This window comes from Choloepus didactylus, chromosome 1 (genome assembly GCF_015220235.1).
Source record: "Choloepus didactylus isolate mChoDid1 chromosome 1, mChoDid1.pri, whole genome shotgun sequence".
Lineage (NCBI taxonomy): Eukaryota > Metazoa > Chordata > Mammalia > Pilosa > Megalonychidae > Choloepus > Choloepus didactylus.
The window spans coordinates 168257624-168280288 of NC_051307.1; the positions used below are offsets into that span (position 1 = coordinate 168257624).

Consider the following 22665-nt stretch of genomic DNA (forward strand, 5'->3'; position numbering starts at 1 on the left):
TGGGAAGATTTAGGCTGTATATATGTTTCCACAATTGAAAAAAAAAAAAAGTCTAAATAGATGACAATTGAATGCCAAGGATGATCCTGGATGGGATGTGAGGATGGAGGACAGGAGGCTCAAAGGGACACAGTTGGGTCATAAGAAGAAAAAAAAAAAAGGAAATATAGAATATAAGCTTTGTATCAGTGTTGAATTTCTTGAACTTCTTAGCTGCGTTTAATGGGATTGAATAAAAGAATGTTCCTGTTCATGGGCACTGTATATGTGAATTATAGTGTTTGTTCAAGGATGTGTGCAGCTTGCTCTCATATGTTCAGAAGACAGAGCAATAGATGATGGATGATAGAGAGGGAGGGAGGGAGGGAGGGAAAGAAAGAAATGTCGGTGTGACAACATGTTGAAGTTGGTGGATGGGGTATTGGGGGAGGGGGTCAGGGTATGCTGTGTATGGGGTTTGTATTGTTTTTGCGACTGTTCCTGTAACTTTGAATTTATTTCAAAATAAAAAAAAAATAATAATAATAAAGTAAAATGCTACAAAAAATGAATAGTATAAAAATTGGATTCTGATTTCCTTTTACCTTGGAATAATAATTTTAACATAATTTCAAGCCTACATGATACCAAATTACAGGTCTTCCCTTAAAGAGTTTTAAAAATTATTTAATTTAAAAAATGATTTAAAAATGAACAAAAGACTGTTTGGCTTTGTTTTAAGGTCTAAAATCATTTGAGTGTTCTTGATATCTCTGCTTATTGTTGGAGAGTAATGGTACTCTGTTAACAGACCATTCAAATGTTTAATGGGCATTTGTGCAAAATCTGACAATTAAAAACAAAATTCCCCCAGAATACAGTATCACAAAAGCTTTTGTTTCAAGCCACAAATTAGACAAATCTGTTTTTTTTCCTAACACTCTGAACATTTTATATCAAACAGCCCCAGTTTAAGTAAATATCATTTTCTTTAAAAAACAAAATTAATTTTAGAGATCTTTTTGTTTGTAAAAAGGGCTAGATTCAACAGGTTCCAGATGTTGCAACTGGACCACAGATGCATTCATAATAACAAAAAGAGGAATACGTTTTTTTGTTTTGTTTTGTTTTGAGTCCAAGCCGAAACAGTTGCCACTTATGAATTCACATTAGGCCCACAAAAATTCGTACTCTTGCACCCAGTAAGTGAACACTATTGTTTTAGCAAAATGCTTGCAGACATTGTGTTATATAAGAACCACACCTTCCTATCACAGGTTTGGCAGCAGTTGCACAGATTTCTCATTTTAAAAAATCCACTGTTGTTATTATAAGGGTTACCAGGCTCAAATATTCATGGATACTACATTCATATGTGCAAAGAAAAGGGAAGCATTGTGAACTTTCTTCAACAGCCTCCCATGGAGTCACAGGCTATGAGGGATTGGGAGGGTGACAATGAGGGGAGGCAAGCTCTAATCTGGCCACTCAGTAACATTTCAGTCTCTGCTGCTGTCAGTAACCCCCTTTAGGTAAATGTTCAGCAGATGTGTGTCAGGATCAGATTAGGCTTCCTTCCCCTGCGTCTCTCCAAGATGGCTGGTGCATGGGTTTTATAAGGCTTCACGGTGGTGGAAGGAGAGCTGCCGATCCATGCTGAGCCTTCACTGGTTTTGGCCACTGAATGGCTGTCAAAACCTGTTTTCTGTTTTGGTGGAACCTGGAGAGTTGTCCTGCCCAGTCCTTGCATGTGGGCATTTCTCTCTTTGCCTGGGCCCCACGTCAGCACCCAGCTGGGCTGTGGATCCTGGCCTGAGACTCCATATAGTGGCATGTCTGGACAGCGTCCACTGACACTACCTCAGGGACCCCAGCACAGTCCTCACCACAAAGCGCAGTGGGCTTTTGGCTTTTCTTTTCTCCATCTGACACAGTCCTGGCGCTCGGGGCTTGGCCTGGTCTGGGGATGTTAGAACATGTCATTCTCCACAGGTGGCATTCCCCTTTCTTCTCACAATGTGCAAAATAGGATGCCTTTTCCTTTCTCTGTCTTCCCAACCTCCTCCTCCTTCCTGAGGTGGCCATGGCTCTTCCACCATCATGGGGGCCATAATAGAATGAAGAGAAGTCAGCTCACCCATAAAGGGAGCATAAACATAAACACATGTAAGAATTGTTTAAATATTTAAACTGTTACCTAAATAGGATTAGGTTCATTTGGAGTAGAAGAGCTTCAAAACACAGTGGCCTACAAGGTGGAAGATTATTTTTTTTCATGTAAATGTCTGATAGTGAGTGGTACAACTCCAGGAAGTTCTCAACAGCCTGGGGAAAGCATCCCTGGGTCCTGTAGCTCCACCATGTGTGACATCTATTCCCAAGGCTACCTTGTAGTCCAAGATGGATGCTCCAATTCCATCCATCACATCTACATTCCAGCCAGAGAAAGGAGGATGAGAAGGGCAAAGGGTGAATACCAACTGTCTTTTTTTTTTTTTACAGCTATGTGTGTGTGTGTATGTGTGTGTGTGTATAGCATACCCTTGCATGGATATGCCACATTTTTTTAGCCATTCATCTTTTGATGGGCACTTGGGTTGTTTCTTCCTTTTGGCTATTGTGAATAATGCAACGAACATCAAGCTGTCTTTTAAGGAAGCTTCTAGGAGGTGTCACAGGACAAGTATTATTTTATCTCATTTGGTCACATGACCAAAACTTGGTCACATGTCCACATCTAGGTACAAGGAATGTTGTGAAATGAGGTCTGCATTGTGGGCAGCCATGTGCCCAGCAAGAAATGAGGATTCCATTACTGTGGGGGAGCATGAGTACTGGTGGTCTCTTTGACTTGATAAGTTTTTATTTTTCTATCCTAAAAACAGGTTGCAAGAATACATTCTTGAGTTTCTAAATTTATGGTGATGCAGAAAGGGCCTTTGATTAAAACATACATTCTAGTTCCAGCTTTTCCACTAGCTCATTGTGTGGCCTTGAGGAAGCTTGTACCCCTCTCATTTTGGTTTTCTTTTCTATAAAATTAGTGGATGTACTAGATGCTTCAGAAGGTTCCTTGAAGCTTGACTGTATGTGTCCATAAATCCAACTGAAATCACAATGACCAATGTTTTTTTTTTTTAATTTTATTTTGAAATAAATACAAAGTTACATGAATAGCTGCAAAAACAATACTAGCCCCATACACAGAATTCCATCATAACCTGACCCCCCTCCCCCGATAGCTCAATCCACCAACTTTAACATGCTGTCACATCACTATTTCTTTCCCTCCCTATCTATCATCCATCATATATTTCTCTGTCTTCTGAACATATGAGAGTTAGCTGCACACATCCTTGAACATACACTATAATTCACGTATGTACTTCCCATAGACAAGAACATTGTTTTATGTAATTCCATTAAGCACAGCTAAGAAGTATAAGAGATTCAACAATGATACAAAGCTTACATTCTATATTTCCTTTTCCTTATGTCTCAACTGTGTCCCTTTGAGCCACCAGTCCTCCACCCTCCAATCCCATCCAAGTTCATCCTTAGCATTCAATTGTTGTCTAATTAGACTGTCTCTCTTTTTTTTTTTTTCCTTTTTTCAATTGTGGAAACATATATACAGCCTAAATCTTCCCATTCCACCCCCTCCCTAGCCTTCCATTAGTGGGATTAATCACATTTAGAATGATGTTATGCTCTTTCCCACCATCCATTGCTAGAAATTTCCCTTCACCTCAAACAGCAACCCTACACTCCTTTCTTAACTTCCCATTGCCCCTTCCCCCATTTCTCTTAACCCAAACTCTAATTTCATCTCTATGGTTATATTCTCTGATAATTTCTTTGTGCTTACTGTGGGGCTTAAAATTAACCTCTTAAATCCCTATCAATCTTGTTTTTCTTTGATACCACCTTCACTTCAATAGGGCACATAAACTATGTTCCTATACTCCTTCATTCCCCCACCTTTATATAGTTGTCTAAAATTACATATTTTACATTGAGTTCAAAACCACTGATTTGTCCTTAGAGTTTGTGTATTTTTTATCATGTAGGAAGTAAATAGTGGAGTTACAGTTCAAAAATTATTGACTTCTATTTGTATTCCATTGTGTTTGGAGAATGTTCTTTGAGTATATTCAATTTTTTCTTTTTTTTTAATTTCTTGAGGCTTGTTTTATGTCCCAGCTTATGGTCCCTTCTGGAGAAAGATCTGTGATCACTAGAGAAAAATGTGTGTCCTGGTGATTTGGGATGTAAGGTACTATATGTGTCTGTTAAAATTCTCTATATCTCTTTCTCCTTTCTTTGTCTCTCTGTTGGTAGGGCTCCCCTTTAGTATCTGAAGTAGAGCAGGTCTTTTATTGGCAAAGTTTCTCAGCATTTGTTTGTCTGTGAAAAATTTAAGCTCTCCCTCAAATTTGAAGGAGAGTTTTGCTGGATAAAGTATTCTTGGCTGGAAATTTTTCTCTCTCAGAGTTTTAAATATGTCATGCCACTGCCTTCTCGCCTCCATGGTGGCCGCTGAGTAGTCACTACTTAGTCTTATGTTGTTTCCTTTGTATGTGGTGAATTGCTTTTCTCTTGCTGCTTTCAGAACTTGCTCCTTCTCTTCAGTATTTGACAGTCTGATCAGAATATGTCTTGGGGTGGGTTTATTTGAATTTATTCTATTTGGAGTTCGCTGGGCATTTATGCTTTGTGTGTTTATATTGTGTAGAAGGTTGGGGAAGTTTTCCTCAACAATTTCTTTGAATACTCTTTTTAGACCTTTACCATTCTCTTCCCCTTCTGGGACACCAATGAGTCTTAAGTTTGGACGTTTTATTTTATCTATCATATCCCTGAGATCCATTGTGATTTTTTTAATTTTTTTCTCCATTCTTTCTTTTGTTCTTTCATTTTCTGTTCTGTGGGTTTCTAGGACACTGAGATGTTGCTCAGCTTCGTCTAGTCTTGTATTGTGAATATCCATAGTCTTTTTAATTTGGACAAGAGTTTCTTTTATTTCCATAAGATCATCTATTTTTTTATTTACTCTTGCAATGTCTTCTTTATGCTCTTCTAGGGTCTTTTTTTATGGTGCTTATATCCTGGGCCATGGTCCTCTTGATGTCCTTTAAATCCTTTGCCATGTTTTCGTTCTTTGATTGTAGTTCTTTAATTAAATTTGCGAGATATAACATTTCTTCCGAAATCTTGATTTGTGTGTTTGGAGCTGGATTCTCCATATCATCTGGTTTTATCATATGCATTAAGATTTTCTGTTGTTTTTGGCCTCTTGGCATTTGTTTTGCTTGATAGGGTTCTTTCAATTTGTATCAAAAAAAAAAGGGATATCAATCTAAGTTTTCAGAGACACAGTTTGGTGATGTACACTTTCTCTAAGTAACCAGGAGATGGCGTCTGTGAGCCACCTATATCCCTCCAGACAGTTCTCGCATAGTGAGGGGAAATGATTCTTGTGTGTTCAGTTGGAGAGCTCAGCCTGGGCACGCCGCTGGAGTCACCCGCCCTGAATGTGGGGCGCATGCACGGGTGGCCAGGGAGGAAGGGCAGCTCTCTCTCAGTGTCCCGTAAACCACCGGAGCTGGCGTAGCGCCCCTGGGTTCTCCGAGCGGATCCCTCCTCCCAGCCACGATCCTCCCTCAGCCAAGAGAAAATGCTGTGCTATGTCATCAGTGTGTGCCGTCCCTCTAGGGAAGCCCTGGGCCACTTGGCTGTGCTGCGGGGTTCTCAGCTCATTTCAGAATGCAGAATGTGTGAGGCTCTCTTTACTGCAACGCCTTGTTGGCTGAGAACAGCTGAGGTTTTCTCCACAGAGAGAGCAAGAGACAGAATATTTCCCCTGATTCTCCCAAGATCAGTTGTCGCCAAAAGCCTCTGTCTGCTTGTTGAGGATTCACTGTCTGTATTGAGCAGTTATTATTAAAAGCTCACTTGGAGCTGGGCTGAGAAAGTGCACGGCACGGCTTCCGTGGGTGGGGGGGCTCTCGGCTCTAGGTTCTCGGCTCTCAGCGCAGGTCCGCAATTTTACTTACAGATTTTATGCTGTGATCTCGGGCATTCCTCCCAATTCATGTTGGTGGAAGTTGAGCGTACTGTCACGTTTGTCTCCCCGCTACCATTCCAGGTTATTTACTGGTTTTTTGTTCATTTATGAATTGTTCTGGGGGAGACTAAGTCTTCCACTTCTTTCTATGCCGCCATCTTCCGAGAATCCCCCCACCAATGTTTTATAATTCTTACTTTAATGTAAATATCAGAACATGTCATTACCGGCATACAGGAGAATATAAATTCTTCAATCCACATTAAATGTGCGTACTTAACTTAGAAAACTGTGTTAATATGATGAAATTGCCCAATATTTTCCATAGTTCTCATCCTAAACACTTGACTCTAGTTGTCTTTGATTGGAATCTTTTGACTCTTAATGTATTGGCAGATACGGAGCATAACGACCTAAGTGATCATAAGATGGATATATGCTTCTATAACTATAGAATATATTATGTATTGGTATTTATTCAGAGCTTCCTTGAATACATTATGGATGTTAAGATTGCAATAAATAGGTAGAAACATCAACTGATGTTTTTAGTCTCTGAGATTGAGCCATGTAGTTTAACTAGTCTCCCATTGAAAGAGTTTGCAAATTGTCAGGAACAAAGCAATTGGCTAGTTACACCCTGATTTTGGTCCTGAAGCCCATATTTTTATGTTAGAATAAAGATTATGTTTTAGATTAGACCTACAAATAAACCTTGGTCAAAGCTGGGCAGACTTAGAAGACTGCATGTGTCATTTGCCATGGGCAGGACTCCCCCTACTTCCTAAGTGTCCCTCTCATTTGAAGTGCATATGGTGTTGCAATATTGATTCCATATCTGATTTACCTTCAGGGTCTCTATAGAGAATGTTTCCTGCCTCAGGTAGGTTTTTTTGCCTCAGGTAGTTTTTCTGAGAATATAAATTCCAAAATCTATTTTTCTTCTTTTTATTGTATATTTATGGTGGGTAAGAAGAAGGGGCAGAGAAGATTACAGGAATGAAACCTCGGTTTGTATTTCCACTCCTCTGGAAATCATGTTTAGTTACCAATGCTGAGAATGTTCTGGAGTTTCTCAGCTCAAAATTAAGTGGCCACTTTTTATGACATTTGTTTTTTCTCTTCAGTATTAAGAGGGTGGGAGGACAGCAGCCATGAAGCCATGCCCTGCTCCTCCACCCTTCTTTGAAGACTGGTAGGTGGGGGAGACAGTCATCCTGAAACTCCCTTGGCTGTCTTCAACACTTCTGTCAGTATGTTTGTTGCACACAACCCAAAAGTTGGAAGGGGCATGATGGTGCCGCAAGAATCAGGTTAAGAACAGGAATATTGCAGATAACTGTTTACATCTAACAGATCAGACAGATTTCTGTCTGAATCAGAGATATGAATTCATTTCTTCTTTCTTCATATTGTCCTTCATCTCACTAAATCTAAAGAATAAGAGTGTTGATTACATGCACCTTGACAGTAATTATATTTGCTTTAGTTTTTTCCCCTTAACATTTGTTTATCATTGGCTTCAGTGCACGGAATTATTTGAATGTGTAGGTTCTTAATTGTCCATCCCCCTTTGAAAGTACGGTAGTGATTTTACAACTAAATTGATATTATACCTATAACTCAATGACTCTACCAAGAAAGACAAAGAAAATTTTGAAACAGATTTTTTAGTTTGGGGAGAATCACTTAAAATGGTTTTCCTTGCTTTTGTAACTAGAGACACCCCTTTCCCTGGGGAAAAAGATACAATGAAAATTTTTGTGGTTTGCTAAAAATAGGTCCTTCACATGGCTATATTGGTACATGTTAGGAAGCCAAATAGTGAGGAGTAAACTTGACAATAAAATATGTAAGTGTGAGCAGGTTCCATCTGTATTTTTGAAATTAGTGGTCTTAGGCTGAGGAAAAGTGGGCTTAAATCAAGAACAGAATACAGGGATGGTGAAAAAATCATGCAGGTCAGATTCATAACAACTGTTGTCTTTAAAGTATAACAGAAAGCAAACATCCAGTTCTTTGCATAATTTTGAGCATGGCTTACACCCAATGGGATGAAAACCAACTGGCATTAGGGTATTCAAGGAAGGGCTGCAGAAGCATCAAACAAGGAAGCTTTGGACACCAACCATTCCCCATCACATAATATGGCTTCACAAGGAGGTGAATGTAGATTCGTAATTTGGTCACAGAAGTAGGTGGCATCATGGATATTGTGCAGACCAGTCGAAGAGAGATTCTAGGTAGAACCCCTCATGAGAGGAAGTGAGTCAGGCATTGTAGGCTGGCAGGCCCAAACTCAACATCCAATCACCTTCTCCCTAACCTGCCTCAAGTGCAGAGATTGTAAAAGCTAAAAATTTGATTTATAGCCTCTGAGGCCAGTGAAATATAGGCAGAAGCCCTTAGGGAGTGTGTCACTTCCTGAATAAAAAGACAAAGCCTCCTGAAGATAAAGTCCCTTACCCGTTGTCCCTTCTTTTTCTTCTTAGACATGGCAGTAAGGCCTGGAGGGATAGCAGCCATTGTAGGATTGTGAGCCGACAAACACAAACATGAAAAATCATGACATTAAAGAAGAAGGAGTAGAAAAAGAGAAAGAGTCTGGGTCTTTGATAGCATCATTGAGCTTCTGAACCAGCTCTGCTTACCTTAGAACTTCGTGGTTGCGTGAGAAAAATCACACCTCCTTAAATACGTAGTTGGGTTTTCTGTTATTTGCAAGTAAATGCAATCCTAACTGATAAAACAGTCAAAGAAGGGAGGAGCTTTGGATTTAGAATAAATACATAAGCACAAAACAAATATGCATGTTTCAGAACTTCTCGAGTGCTGTCTACATGTTGTTAGCGCTCCTGCTGATACTAGTCAATTGATCCCATGGTTGTATATCCAAGGTGTGGCACTTGTTCTATAACCAATCCACATCACTGCCTGGAGGAAATTAGGAACAAGCAAACAGTGGAGGCTCAAGCTTCTGAGGCCCTCTATGACTTGGCCTGGTATTGGAGCTAGCTAAGAAGCCCATTGCTGAGATGACTCTCCTCTCTTTGAGAGTCCTTGTGTAGGGAATAAAACAGGCAGTCAATGGAATGCAGCACCAGTTGCTGAGGAGGAATGAGGCCAATTTGCAAAAGGAGTCTAGGGCCTCCTCCATGGGAAGAGTCTGGGACCTAATCCCTCCTCTCTGAGATTAAAAGTTAGGGAAACTTGATGGAGTAGAAAGAGATGGCCTTGACTAAGAAAGGTGGTCTCAGCACAAGAAGGACCCAAAAGATCCCAAAGAACTCACTGGGGGAGACAGGAAGTCTAGCTCGGTGACTCAGGTTGCACACTCTGCTGGTTCTGGTCCTGTAGGAGACTGCTTTACTGTTCTCTCAATTTCAATGCCCCTTGCAGCAGTGCCCTTTCTCATGAGATGATTGAACATCCCCACCCTATTGAACTTGGGAAAGACCATGTGATTTGTTTTGGCCAGTGAAATGTAGCAGGAAATAAGGTGAGTCACTTCTGGACAAGGTAAAGAGCCAGTGCTTGGATCACCCTGCTCTTTCTTTCCTCTGGCTGGCGATGCTCCAGATAATGGCTGCCATGTCAGCCAGGGTCTGGAGTGACGACAATACAGAGCAGAGCCACGGCAGACCCACATTGGCATGTAGTTAAGAGAGAAATAAACCTTTGTTATTAAAAGTCAATATAATTGGGGGTTGTTTGCTTCTGCAACATAACCTAGCTATCCTGATTTCTTAATTAAGACTAACTGGGGACACTTAATGATAGACTCTATGGCTGTATGCTCTGGGTGCCTCATTTCCCAAACTGTGTTCCACAAAGGGCTGGAGAAACCACAAGCTTCCACCAGAAATAGCACCATGTGTTACTAATCTCAGGTGTCCCTCTAAAATCCAACCATGGGCCCATCTGTGCTGCCTGTTTTCTGTCCAGAAAGGACTGCAGATAGTTTCAGCACAATGTTCGTCAGTCATCCAACATTAGTGGTTGTCATCTGCGCCCTGAGATTTTGCTCAGCACCCTTTGACTTACCATACATTGACACCAGTCACAATGCTCAGGAGTCCCCAGCATGCAGAGTGGGCTGGGTACCCAAAGGGCCGTGGTGGCTATGGTGGCTTGAGGAGAAAGGTCCTGCCCTGATCAAGTTGGTACCAAAAAAGGCCTGCTAGAAATCTCCCAGCCTGTTCAGGCAGGAGTCAAACCATGCGTGATGCACAGATGCAGGATGCTTGATCTACACTTTGCAACATGGGCAGCATTTACCCAAGTGTCTGTTAACGTCTTTTGTCTTCACTTTTTTTGTGTCTTAAAATTCTAATTCAACTCAAGAGAATTAAAAACATATGTCCTCACAAAACCATGTACATGAATGCACACAGCAGCATTATTCATAATAGCTAAAAAGTGGAAACAACACAAATATCCATCAACTGATGAATGGATAAGTAAATGTAGTATATAAATACAATGGAGTATTATTCAGCCATAAAAATGAATGGAATACTGATATACGCTATAACATGGATGGACCTTGAAAACATGCTAGAGAAAGAAGCCAGACATAAAAGGTCATATTTTGTATGATTCCATTTATGTGAAAAGTCCAGAACAGGCAAATATACAGAGGCAGAAAGTAGATTAGAAGTTGCTGGGAACTAGGGGAAGTGGGAAATGGGGAGTAACTGCTCATGGATGTGGGGTTTCTTTTTGTCATGATGAAAGTGTTCTTTAATTAGATTGTGGTGATGGTTGCATAACTCAGTGACTATACTAAAAACCACTGAATTGTGCAATTTAAAATCATGAATTTTGTAGTATGGGGATTAGTGTTGACTGCTTGTAAAAATATTTATACCACAGACAAATTGTTCTCTGAGAATCTGAGATTGAAAGAAGAAAAGTTTAAAAGAAAAGGCAGAGTCTTGATAGCTTGCACACTCTGTCTCAAGCAAGCAAAAAGTTGAATGCTTCAAAATGAAAAATTCCATAGCATAAACTTTGTTTTCTTTTTGAAAAAAAGAAATGATGCGACAGTTGAACTTTGGAAAAGCCTACTTCAGTAGTCCCCAAATATAGCAAAGCACACACTGATCATAATGTTCGTTATGTTTTAGGAAATGTGATTTTTTCAGTTAATGTAGTGAAGACAAAACTTAAGAATGGATTGTATGGTGTCCTTGACCAGCAAAATTGTTCATAATACTCAGCAAACACAAGATTTTTAAGAAGTTGCAAAAACATTTGTTTCATTTAAAACTTTTTTGGTGAAGCATAATTTATTTTTTTAATGAAAAATAATGATGTTTTATCTTGATATAGTTTATTCTTAATATTAAAATGATTTATTTTTCATTTTGTTTTAAGGAAAATAAAACATGCAAATGAAATTTTAATCATTGGGTTAATTACTTCATCTGTGAGACTATTTTTGCTGTCTCCATTAATATATCTGGCATATGAATGATATCTCATGAGCTTTATTTACTATGCTATCAATTAATTACACATTCAAAACTGTTCTGTGGTTACACAGGCTTGGGAAATGCTTCTGCGGCATAGTTGTCTTCATGCCTTTACACCAGAAAGTCATACATAAAAAAGTGAATGCTTACCTTGTCAGTCAGGGTATGCTTAGGTTATGCTACAGCAATGAACAATCTGCATATCTAAATTGCTTATTAAACAAAGGTTTATTTTGCTCACATTCCGTGTCTAGGTGGTCAGCAGGAGCCTCAGCTCACACAGCTTGGCAGCTGCTCCACCTCCACATGTGCTCCCTAATTTTCTCAGAAGACCTTTCACTGTAATTCAGTGTCTCTGCCCAGAAGCAACACACATCTCTTCAACTCACATTTAATTGGGCAAAGCAAGACCACACCTAGTTTCACAAGGAGTGAGGGAGGTAGAGTCCTACTGTATATCTGGAAGATGGAGAACCAGACAATTGAACAACCCTAATGTCTATCCCACTTTCCCTCTAGCCCAGCGCTGTGCAATAGAAATATAATGTGAGCCACAAATGTAATTTCCAATTAACTAGCAGCAACATTTAAAAACTAAAAATAATCTGATGAAATTAATTTTAATAACATATTTTATTATACCCAGAATAGCTAAAACATAATTTCAAAATGTAATCAATATAAATCATTAAGATAGTTTATTCTTTTTTTTGTACTAAGTCTTCAAACTCAGGTATGTATCTTACGCTTACAGTGTACCTCATTTTGTACTAGCCACATTTCAAATGTTCAACAGCCACATGTGGCTAGCGGCTGCCATACTGATATCACAGTTCTAGTGTTTAAGCCCTAAGAATGTAGCCTAAACACTATTGTAAGCATGAGATTTTCTTGAAGAGACTTGTAATTTTACAAAAATATCATGCATGTTTTAATATAAAAATAATGTTTTAATTAGTTATTACTGCATGAAGAGTACTCTGGGAAAGTGGCCTGTGTTAACCCCTGTGGCTTTGCTTCTCTCCAGCATACTACCTTGAACCCCAGATGGACTGGACCAGGACCTGGAGACTTCTGTTCCAGTTCCAGGGGATGCTAATTTAGAAATACTAATAATGGATCTTCATCATAAAAGATTTAATACCTACAGTATTTTCTAGTCTCTTTCTTCACAGATGTAAAATACACTGAGCGTTTTTATGAGTATCTCCAATTTAAATTGTTGGACCTCTGTGTAGGTCCCTGAGGAGGGGAGATGAGGGAGGTAAGAAATTAGGAGCGGAAAACTTCTTGCTTAAATAATAATATTCTGCCTCCAGAGTCTGGGCTAGAATATTGATTTTTAAAGCTTTAAGCTGAAAATCACCAATCTTCAACATTTGTGCTTACCCTTTTGGGTATGAATTCATCCCAGGTTGAGTTCCCCCATAAGAAATGACCCTCGTGTTTTAAAATATGTATATAATAAAGAAGAACAAAGGAGTGTGCAGTTCAGCTTTCCTTCCAACTGAGATGTCTTATCAGTAAATTCCCACATTCTTGGATCAATTTCTGATGTGCAGAATAAAATGAAATATGTAATGTGAGTTCACATGAGGGTGCTTACTTAAAAACAAACAAACAAACAAAAACTGTTTTTTTGTTCTGCTACAGCTTGGTAATTATTTCTGGCTCTGTGTGCAAATAATATTATTGAGTAGGCCAGTATGGGGTTGACTAGTTCTCATTCTTGCTCCATCATTCATGGACAGCCTTGTGTGTGGGATATGCCAGGACTTCCTCAAACAGAAAATAGGCTGAGGTCAATGGGGGTGGGGTTACTTCAGTTTCTCTTCTTCAGGCCTTGGCCTTGGGTCCACATGCCTGGACCCTCACTCTTGGCTAATATGGCTCATCAGACCATTGTCGGTTCCCAGCTTCCACATGCCTTTTGCATGGGTCCCATCCCAGGTTTCAGCAACTCCCACCTCTCTCATATCTTCGGCTGCCCCTAACATACTGTGAACCTTCTCATGCCCACCTGGTCATTCTTGATGTTCTCCCTGAAATAATCTTCCACTCCCTCTTCACATGCTTGCTAGATGAACCTTTACTAGTTCCTCAAGACTCAACCTGAATGTCACTTCCTTTGCTAAGCCTTCCTAAAATTTCATGCTCCCACTCCTACCACCCTGGTCAGAAGTAACTGCTACCTCTGTTGGAGAAGTCATGGACACACCTAGCACCATATCCCAGCCCTCATCTACCCCCCACCCTCCTTTTCTTTGTGTGCCTATGTTTCAGTATGTTTCCATTCTGCAGCCTGGAGGAGACATTAGGTCTAATCGAATGGCCTGACCCCTGACCATACCTTTAACTTGAACCTGGGATCAAAGAGCCCAGCTGCTTGCCAGGGTGGGAACTCTGCCCAAAGGTTACTTGATACATGCTTTTTGCTCAATGGCAGGGCCCCCTTCTCCTGTATAATATCCTGCCCTCAGGCAATGCAGTTGTCCCTCCTCTCTTAGGCGAAGCAGACATGCGGAGCTGCCATCCACCAATCCTGACCCGAGCAGTTGCTCTCCCTGGGGGACCAGCCATGATGGGATCTCTTTCCCTGCTCATTTGGACCCTTTGTGCTGTGTAAGTGATAAAGCAGTCATTTGTGAAAGCCTTTGTTGTGCCTGAGCCTGTTTTCCCATGATGTACCATGTAGCAACGTGCTCCACAGTCAACCCCTGTGCTCTCAGAACACACTGATTATTTTTCTCTCTGGTATAACACCTGCCCACATAGTTTCATAATGCTATAAAAATTTCTTATCTCTCTGGATCTCAGTTTCATCACCTATAAAATGGGAATAAAAATAATACCTACCTCATAGGGCAATTGTAAAGATAAACTCGCAAAGCCCTTAGCACAATGCCTGGCACATAGTAAGAACTCAATGGCAGCTCCTATTGCTATTGAAGTAATTATCATCATAGTTATCTGCAGCATGGAGCAATGTGAAACACTGGCAAAATACCATTGATTGGGAAAGTTTAATGGGGAAGACCAAAGTCACAGTCTTTCTTTGTTCTATGCCAATCCTTTTTTAAAAACTTTATTTTGAAAAGTTTCCAACATACCCAAAAGTAGAACCCATAATGAGCTCCCATTACCCACCACTCAACTTCAACAATTATTAATATACTGCTAAATTTGTTTCATCTATACCTCTTCACCCCTTCCTTTACTGGTTGTTGTCTTTTTACAGTTTTATTGTGTTAAAATGTACATACCACAAAATTTGCCCAGCATAAATGTGCTATTTAATGATTTCTAGTAAATGTATAGAGTTATGCAACCATCACTACAATCCAGTTTTAGAATTCATTTCATTTGATTCCCTACATCATTATTATATTTTAATCTATTTTTAATAAGGGTTCTAATGAGAAGAGATTACTCTTACAGAAGAAGGCATGGCATGTATGGTGTTTCAAAATGGTATGTACCTCCAGCAAAGCATGTTCTTTAAGTTAATCCATTCCTATGAGTGTGGACCCACTGTAAGTAGGATCTTTTGTTAAGGATACTTCAGTTAAGGTGTGACCCACCTCATTCAGAATGGGTCTTAATCCTCTTTCTGGAGTCCTTTATAAGAGAATGAAATTCAGACAAAGAAAGAGAAAAGCTGTGGAAGCAAGGACTGAAATCAAGGAAACTTGGAAGAGAAAGGAGAGACCAGCAGATGCTACCATGTGCCTTGCCATGTGGCAGAGAAGCCAAGGATCACTAGCAGCCAGTCTTTAGGAAGAAAGTATCGTCCTGATGATGCTCTGATTTGGACATTCTCATGGCCTCAAACTGTAAGCTTGTAAGCTGATAAATTCCCATTGTTAAAATTCAACCTAATCTACAGATTCAATGCAATCCCAATCAAAATTCCAACAACCTACTTTGCAGACTTGTAAAAACTAGTTATCAAATTTATTTGGAAAGGGAAGATGCCTTGAATTGCTAAAAACACTCTAAAAAAAGAAAAATGAAGTGGGAGGACTTACATTCCCCTGACTTTGAAGCTTATTATAAAGCCACAGTAGTCAAAACAGCATGGTACTGGCACAAAGATAGACATATTGAATAATGGAATCAAATTGAGAATTCGGAGATAAGCCCCCAGATCTATGGCCAACTGATCTTTGATAAGGCCCCCAAAGCCACTGAACTGGAACATAACAGTCTTTTCAACAAATGGAGCTGGGTGAGTTGGATATCCATATCCAGAAGAATGAAAGAGGACCCCTACCTCACACCCTACACAAAAATTAACTCAAAGTGGATCAAAGACCTCAATATAAAACACAATACCATAAAACCCCTAGAAGATAATGTAGGGAAACATCTTCAAGACCTTTTATTAGGCAACCACTTCCTAGACTTTACACCCGAAGCACAACCAACAAAAGAAAAAATAGATAAATGGGAACCCCTTAAGCTTAGAAGTTTCTGTACCTCAAAGGAATTTGTCAAAAAGGTGAAGACGCAGCCAACTCAATGGGAAAAAATTTTTGGAAACCGTATCTGACAAAAGTCTGATATCTTGCATATATAAAGAAATCCTACAAATCAATGACAGTAGTACAGACAGCCCAATTATAAAATGGACAAAAGTTATGAAAAGACAGTTCTCTGAAGAGGAAATACACATGGCCAAGAAACATATGAAAAAATGTTCAGCTTCACTAGATATCAGAGAGATGCAAATTAAGACCACAATGAGATACCATCTCACATCAATTAGAATGGCTGCCATTAAACAAACAGGACACTGCAAATGCTGGAGAGGATGTGGAGAAATTGGAACTCTAATTCATTGTTGGTGGGACTGTATAATGGGGCAACCACTCTGGAAGTCAGTCTGGCAGTTCCTTAGAAAACTAGATATAGAGTTACTCTTCAATCCAACAATTGCACTTCTTGGTATATACCCAGAAGAGCTGAAAGCAGTGACACAGATATCTGCAAGCCAATGTTCATGGCAGCATTATTCACAATTGCCAAGCAATGGAAACAACCCAAATGTCCTTCAACAGATGAGTGGATAAATAAAATGTGGTATATACACACGATGGAATACTATGCGACTGTAAGAAGGAAAGATGTTGTGAAACATATGACAACATGGATGAACCTTGAAGATATAATGCTGAGCAAAATAAGCCAGGCACAAAAAGAGAAATATTATATGCTACCACTAATATGAACATTGGAAAATGTAAATAAATGGTTTATAATGTAGAATGTAGAGGAACTAGCGATAGAGAGCAATTATTGAAGGGGGAATGATAACCCAATAAGAACAGATAAGCTATCATGGGTAAATTTAATGTTCTGGGAATGCCCAGGAATGACTATGGTTTGTTAATTTCTGGTTGTTCTATGGGAACAAGTTCACAGAAATGTTGCTGTATTAGGTTATTTTCTTGGGGTAGAGTAGGAACATGTTGGAAGTAAAGAAGTTATTTTAGGTTAGTTGTCTTTTTCTTACTCCCTTTTTATGATTTGTTTGAAATTTTTTTTATTGTATGTTTAAAAAATTTTTTTGATATATTTAATAGTTAATTTTTTAAAAAAAGAGTTAATTTAAAAAAAAAATGGAAAAAATATGCAGAGCCCCCCTGAGGAGATGGTGGAGAATGCAAGGGTATTGGGCTTCCCCACCTCAATGATTGCTGATGTGCTCACAGACACAGGGGACTGGTGGTTTGATGGGCTGAGCCCTCTACCACAGGACTTGCCCTTGGCAAGACTGTTGCTGCAAAGGAGAGGCTAGGCCTGCTTATAATTGTGCCTAGGAGTCTCCTCCCGAATGCCTCTTTATTGCTCAGATGTAGCCCTCTCTCTCTAGCTAAGCCAACTTGGCAGGTGAAATCACTGCCCTCCCCGCTACGTGGGTTCTGACACCCAGGGGAGCGAATCTCCCTGGCAACGTGTAATATGACTTCTGGGGAGGAATCTAGACCCGGCATCGTGGGATGGAGAACATCTTCTTGACCAAAAGGGGGATGTGAAAGGAAATGAAATAAGCTTCAGTGGCAGAGAGATTCCAAAAGGAGCCAAGAGGTCACTCTGGTGGGCACTCTTATGCACAACATAGACAACCCTTTTTAGGTTCTAATGAATTGGAATATCTAGCAGTAAATACCTGAAGCTATCAAACTACAACCCAGAACCCTTGAATCTTGAAGATGATTATATAAAAATGTAGCTTATGAGGGGTGACAATGTGACTGGGAAAGCCATATGGACCACACTCCCCTTTGTCCAGTATATGGATGGATGAGTAGAAAAATGGGGGCAAAAAAAAAAAAAAGGTACCCAGTGTTCTTTTTTACTTTAATTGTTCTTTTTCACTTTAATTTTTATTCTTATTATTTTTGTGTGTGTGATAATGAAAATGTTCAAAAATTAATTTTGGTGATGAATGCAAACTATATAATGGTACTGTGAACAACTGAATGTATGCTTCGTATGACTGCACGGTATGTGAATATATCTCAGTAAAATTGAATTTAAAAAAAAGTCAACCAATTTCATAGTATATTGCTTTCAGCAGCCTAGCGAACTAAAACAGCATATATGGGGCACTTTTGTATTTTCCACATCTGTTACGAGAGAAAGTTATGCTTTCTACATGCTACAAGAAAGAGTCTGTTTTGGAAACAAGAAGGTTCTTTGAAGGTGGAGACTGAGGGACATAGTCTTGTTATCTGTTTGACTAAGGGCTTATCTGTCCACTCCTTTTAGCCTTTTCTTCCCACTACAATGAAAACCATCTGTCATTTTGTTAAGGTAGACAATAAAGAAATGAACAAACTATAAAAATGCTGCAGGAGGCTGAGCATGTTCTTACAGAATAAATGAATGGGGTTACTTCCAAAAGATGTTCTTGGCTTAGTGTGGTAAAATGTGATTCCTTTCTGACTCCAATTCATCATAGTACTTTGTACATTGTGCAGTACATCGTCAGCTGAGTACACTGAATTTGCCTTGAGACTGTAATTATTTGCAGAAACATAATTATTTGCAGGAACAATACGGGCTCCAATTTCTTTTATAAAGTTGCAAAAAGCAACAGCAAAATCTAAGCTATGTAGAGAGGATTGAAACAGTATGGCTATGGCTCATTCATTTGCTCAACAAAATTTATCAAGTCCCTTTGATAGATAATGCTGTCCTAGTTAGGTAGCTGGGTATAGTAGAAAGAGCAGATATGAATTCAAAACATAGCTCTGCTATGACAGCTGAGTGAACTCTGAGCCTCTGTTTCCCAGTCTGTAAAATGGGGATAATAGTTCTTGGTGCATAGGATTCTTGAGAAAAATAAGTGAGATAATGCATATAAAATATCTACCTTGTACACGATCCATTGCAGACATTCAGTAATTATCAATGTCCATCTTTATCTAGGTGTTGAGGGTGGGACTGACAGATGTGTTAGGTCAGATTACCTAGAAGCAGAGCCTGAAATGAGGATTTTTGTGAAAGTGACCTGTTCACAGAATGCCCTTAGAAGAACCTTAAAGGAGGGAGTGAAACAATATAAAAAAGGTGAAGATATTAAGCAAGGACATCGATCAGACTTGGTTCTGGAGCATCAACAGCTGAGTTTTTCCCCATTGTTCAAGGGGCTAACTTTTTGCACTGCATACCAGTCAGTCATTTGCTGTAGACTGGCTCTGGGGAGGTTGAGGGTGTCATTTCTGTGGACAAGGGAGGATGCCACCAGCTGAGGGATATTCTCAGGAGAGGGGGAGCATTTGTGAGCCATTAGCAGCCAACACTCAGAGAAACCTGAGGAAGGGGATCTGGGCAGTGGGACACCACAGCATCTCCTACAATAGAGGTGAAATAGACATGAATCCTGCCCTTAAAAAGTAGACATATTTGAGGAGAGATGAGACATGCATGGATCATTCAAGAAAGAGAGTATTCTTCTAGCTCTTCTGGCTAGAGAAATGTCAAAATAGACTTTGTAGAGAAGGAAGCATTTGAGCGCTAGGCCATAAATGAATGAGGTAGAAACTTACGTGAGAAGATGAAGGAAAGGCTGTTTCCACTTGGGGGACTATCTTTGGCCAAAACTTGGGAGGAAAAGCAGGATTCTTTGACTTAATGTACCACACACTGTGCTAGGTGCTGGGGATATCATGGTAATTACATATACGGGATTGTTTGGGTTGAACTTGGCTAACATGAAACGGAAACATAGATGAGTTTGGAAAATTAAGTCAAAAGCAAATTGGAGCAATTGGAGAGGGGATGTTTGAATATTACCCTAAGAATTTTAGTTTATCATGGGTATGTAGGCAGTGGGGCCACTGAAGGTTTTTTTAGTAAGGGAGTGAATGATGAGAGCTGACCCAGGCTTATAATCCTCAATGGCACTCCTAGTTGAAGCCTGCAACAACCTGTATAATCTGGATCTGGCCTGTCTCCATCTCATCCCACCAGTGCATTCTGAGATGTGTGGTTAACACTGCACAGCCAGTCAGGAGAGCTGGGTGGTAGTCTGGGCTCCACCACTCAACTTGCTGTGGGCTCCATGCTCCGTAATCAAAAAAAAAAAAAAAAATCAAAAATCAAAAATTTTAGACTAAGTCTTAAAATGTCAGGGCCTGGAGAGTTCTTTGTGGGTTGTGGGCATCAGAGGGCTGCCCTGATAACTTGGCTGGGAATCACAGCAAGCATGCAAGGGAATACTTAATAGCACTATGACACGGCTGTGCACATGGAACAAAGCAAGAGCCGGGAAGAGCGATTTTAGGTCTTCTGGCAATGACTTTTGAGCCATATTAAAGATGTAAAGGGACCATGCCTTTGGCAGGAACAGTGAGGGGAAGATGTTGCCACTGGGAAAGGGGAATGCTGAGGCCTTCTGCTGATAACAGAAAGCCTGCTTCAGGGAGTGGGAAGGACTGGGGTCTGGCTTTGTTTCCATGTGTAGACAGACTGGAAGGGGCCTTGATGAGCAGGCAGAAATGGACTCATTTGATAAATAAGTAATAAAGAGCCAATGCAAGGTACTCAGGCAAGAAAAAAAAATACTTGAAATGTGGTGTTTGAGGCAGCTATTTGCAGAATAGCTGTGTTTAGTTTTTTTTTCCACAATGACAGGAATGAGACTTTAATCAGTTTTAAGTAGAGTTTATAACACTAAGAGATAAAAGGTTGTTAACAAACACAACAAATGGACATCTGATTGGTATGAGGCAATATCCTGTACACCTCATATTGTTGGTTTTTGTGTGTATCCTCCGTGCATAGCAAAAATACAGAACACTTCACAAATTTGCATGTCATCCTTGCGCAGGAGCCATGCTAATCTTCTCTGTATCGTTCCAATTTTAGTATATGTGCTGCTGATGTGAGCACTGTGTTTAGTTTTTAAATAGATAAAAAGTGAAAATATTTCCTTTAATTTATTATATTGAAATAAGTTTAGATTTACCAATAAATTGCAAAATAGTACAGAGAGTTCCTGTTTACCTTTTACCCAGTTTCCCCTAATGTTGAGATGTTAAACAATAGTAGTACAATTATCGTGATCAAGAAATTAACATTGGTACAATACTATTAACTGCTCCACAGACCTTATTCAAATTCCTCCAGTTTTCCCACCTGTGACAGTTAGGTTTATGTGTCAACTTGGCCAGGTGATGGTGCCAGTTGTCTGGTCAAGGAAACACTGACCAGTTACTTCAAGGACATTTCATGGCTGGTTAATAAACCAGAAGCTGGTTTATTAACTCATCAGTCAGTTGACTGCATCTGTGGCTGATTAAATCTATGATCAACTAAGGGAGTGTCTTTCTCAATGAGAGAATCCAATCAGAAGGATTTAATTCAGTCAACTGAAAACTTTTAAGGGAAAAGAGAGAATTTTCACTTCTTCAGCCAGCCAGCCTCTCCTGGGGAGTTTGTCAAGGACCTTCATTGGAGTTGCCAGCTCATGGCCTTCCCTGTGGAATTTGGACTTGTGCATCCCCACAGTTGTGTGAGACACTTTTTATAAAATCTCATATTTACAGATATTTCCTATTGGTTCTGTTTCCCTAGAGAACCCTGACTAATACGCCAGCAATCCTCTTTTTCTGGTCCAGGATCCAATTCGGGATCCCACATTGCATTTATTGGTTGTGTCTCCTTAAGTCTTCATCAATCTGTGACAGTTCCCCAGTCTTTCTTTGTCTTTCATAACTTTGACACTTGTGAAAAGTCCAGGTAAGTTATTTTGTAGAATGTCCCTTAATTTGGATTTGTCCAGTGTTTTCTCATGATTAGATTGAGGTTATGGATTTTTGGCAAGCATATAACTGATGTGATGATGTGCTCTTCCCAGTGCATCATAAAGAGCACATGATGTCAACATTTCTTATTACTGGTGATGCTAATTTTGATCACATGGCCAAGATAGGTGTGCCAGTTTGAATGTATTAGTCCCCCAGAAAAAGCCATATTCTTTGATGCCATCTTGTGGGACAGACATATTAGTGGGGATTAAGTTGGTACCTTTGGATTAGGTTGTTTGCATGGAAATGCACCCCATCCAACAGTAGGTGATAACTCTGATGAGATAATTTCCATGGAGGCGTGGCCCTACCCATTCAGAGTGGGCCTTGATCAGTGGAGCCATATAAATGAGCTGACAAACAGAAGGAATTCAGTGCAGCTGAGAGTGATATTTTGAAGAGGAGCTACAGCCAAGAGGGACACTTTGAAGAATGCACAGGAGCTGAGAAGAAAGAGTAGCAGATTAGAGAGTTTGAAGACAGCTGTTGAAGCAGGTTTGCTCCGGAGAAGCTAAGAGAGGACAAATGCCCCAAGAGCAACTATGAGTGACATTTTTGAGGAGCTGAAGCCTAGAGAGGAACATCCTGGGAGAAAGCCATTTTGAAACCAGAACTTGGAGCAGACACCAGCCATTTGGCTTCCCAGCTGACAGAGGTTATCTGGACACCATTGGCCATCCTCCAGTGAAGGTACCCGATTGTTGATGTGTTACCTTGGAAACTTTATGGCCTTAAGACTGTAACTGTGTAATCAAATAAACCCCTTTTATAAATGCCAATCCATCTCTGGTGTTTTGCATTCTGACAGCATTAGCAAACTAGA

At 39.9% G+C, this 22665-nt stretch overlaps 1 non-coding gene across 1 annotated transcript; it reads right to left on the reverse strand.

Annotated features, from left to right (window-relative positions):
- Positions 1-20818: 20818 nt before the first annotated feature.
- Positions 20819-20925, reverse strand: LOC119510832. Its single transcript, XR_005212040.1, has one exon. It is a non-coding gene; the product is annotated as a U6 spliceosomal RNA (small nuclear RNA).
- Positions 20926-22665: the final 1740 nt, after the last annotated feature.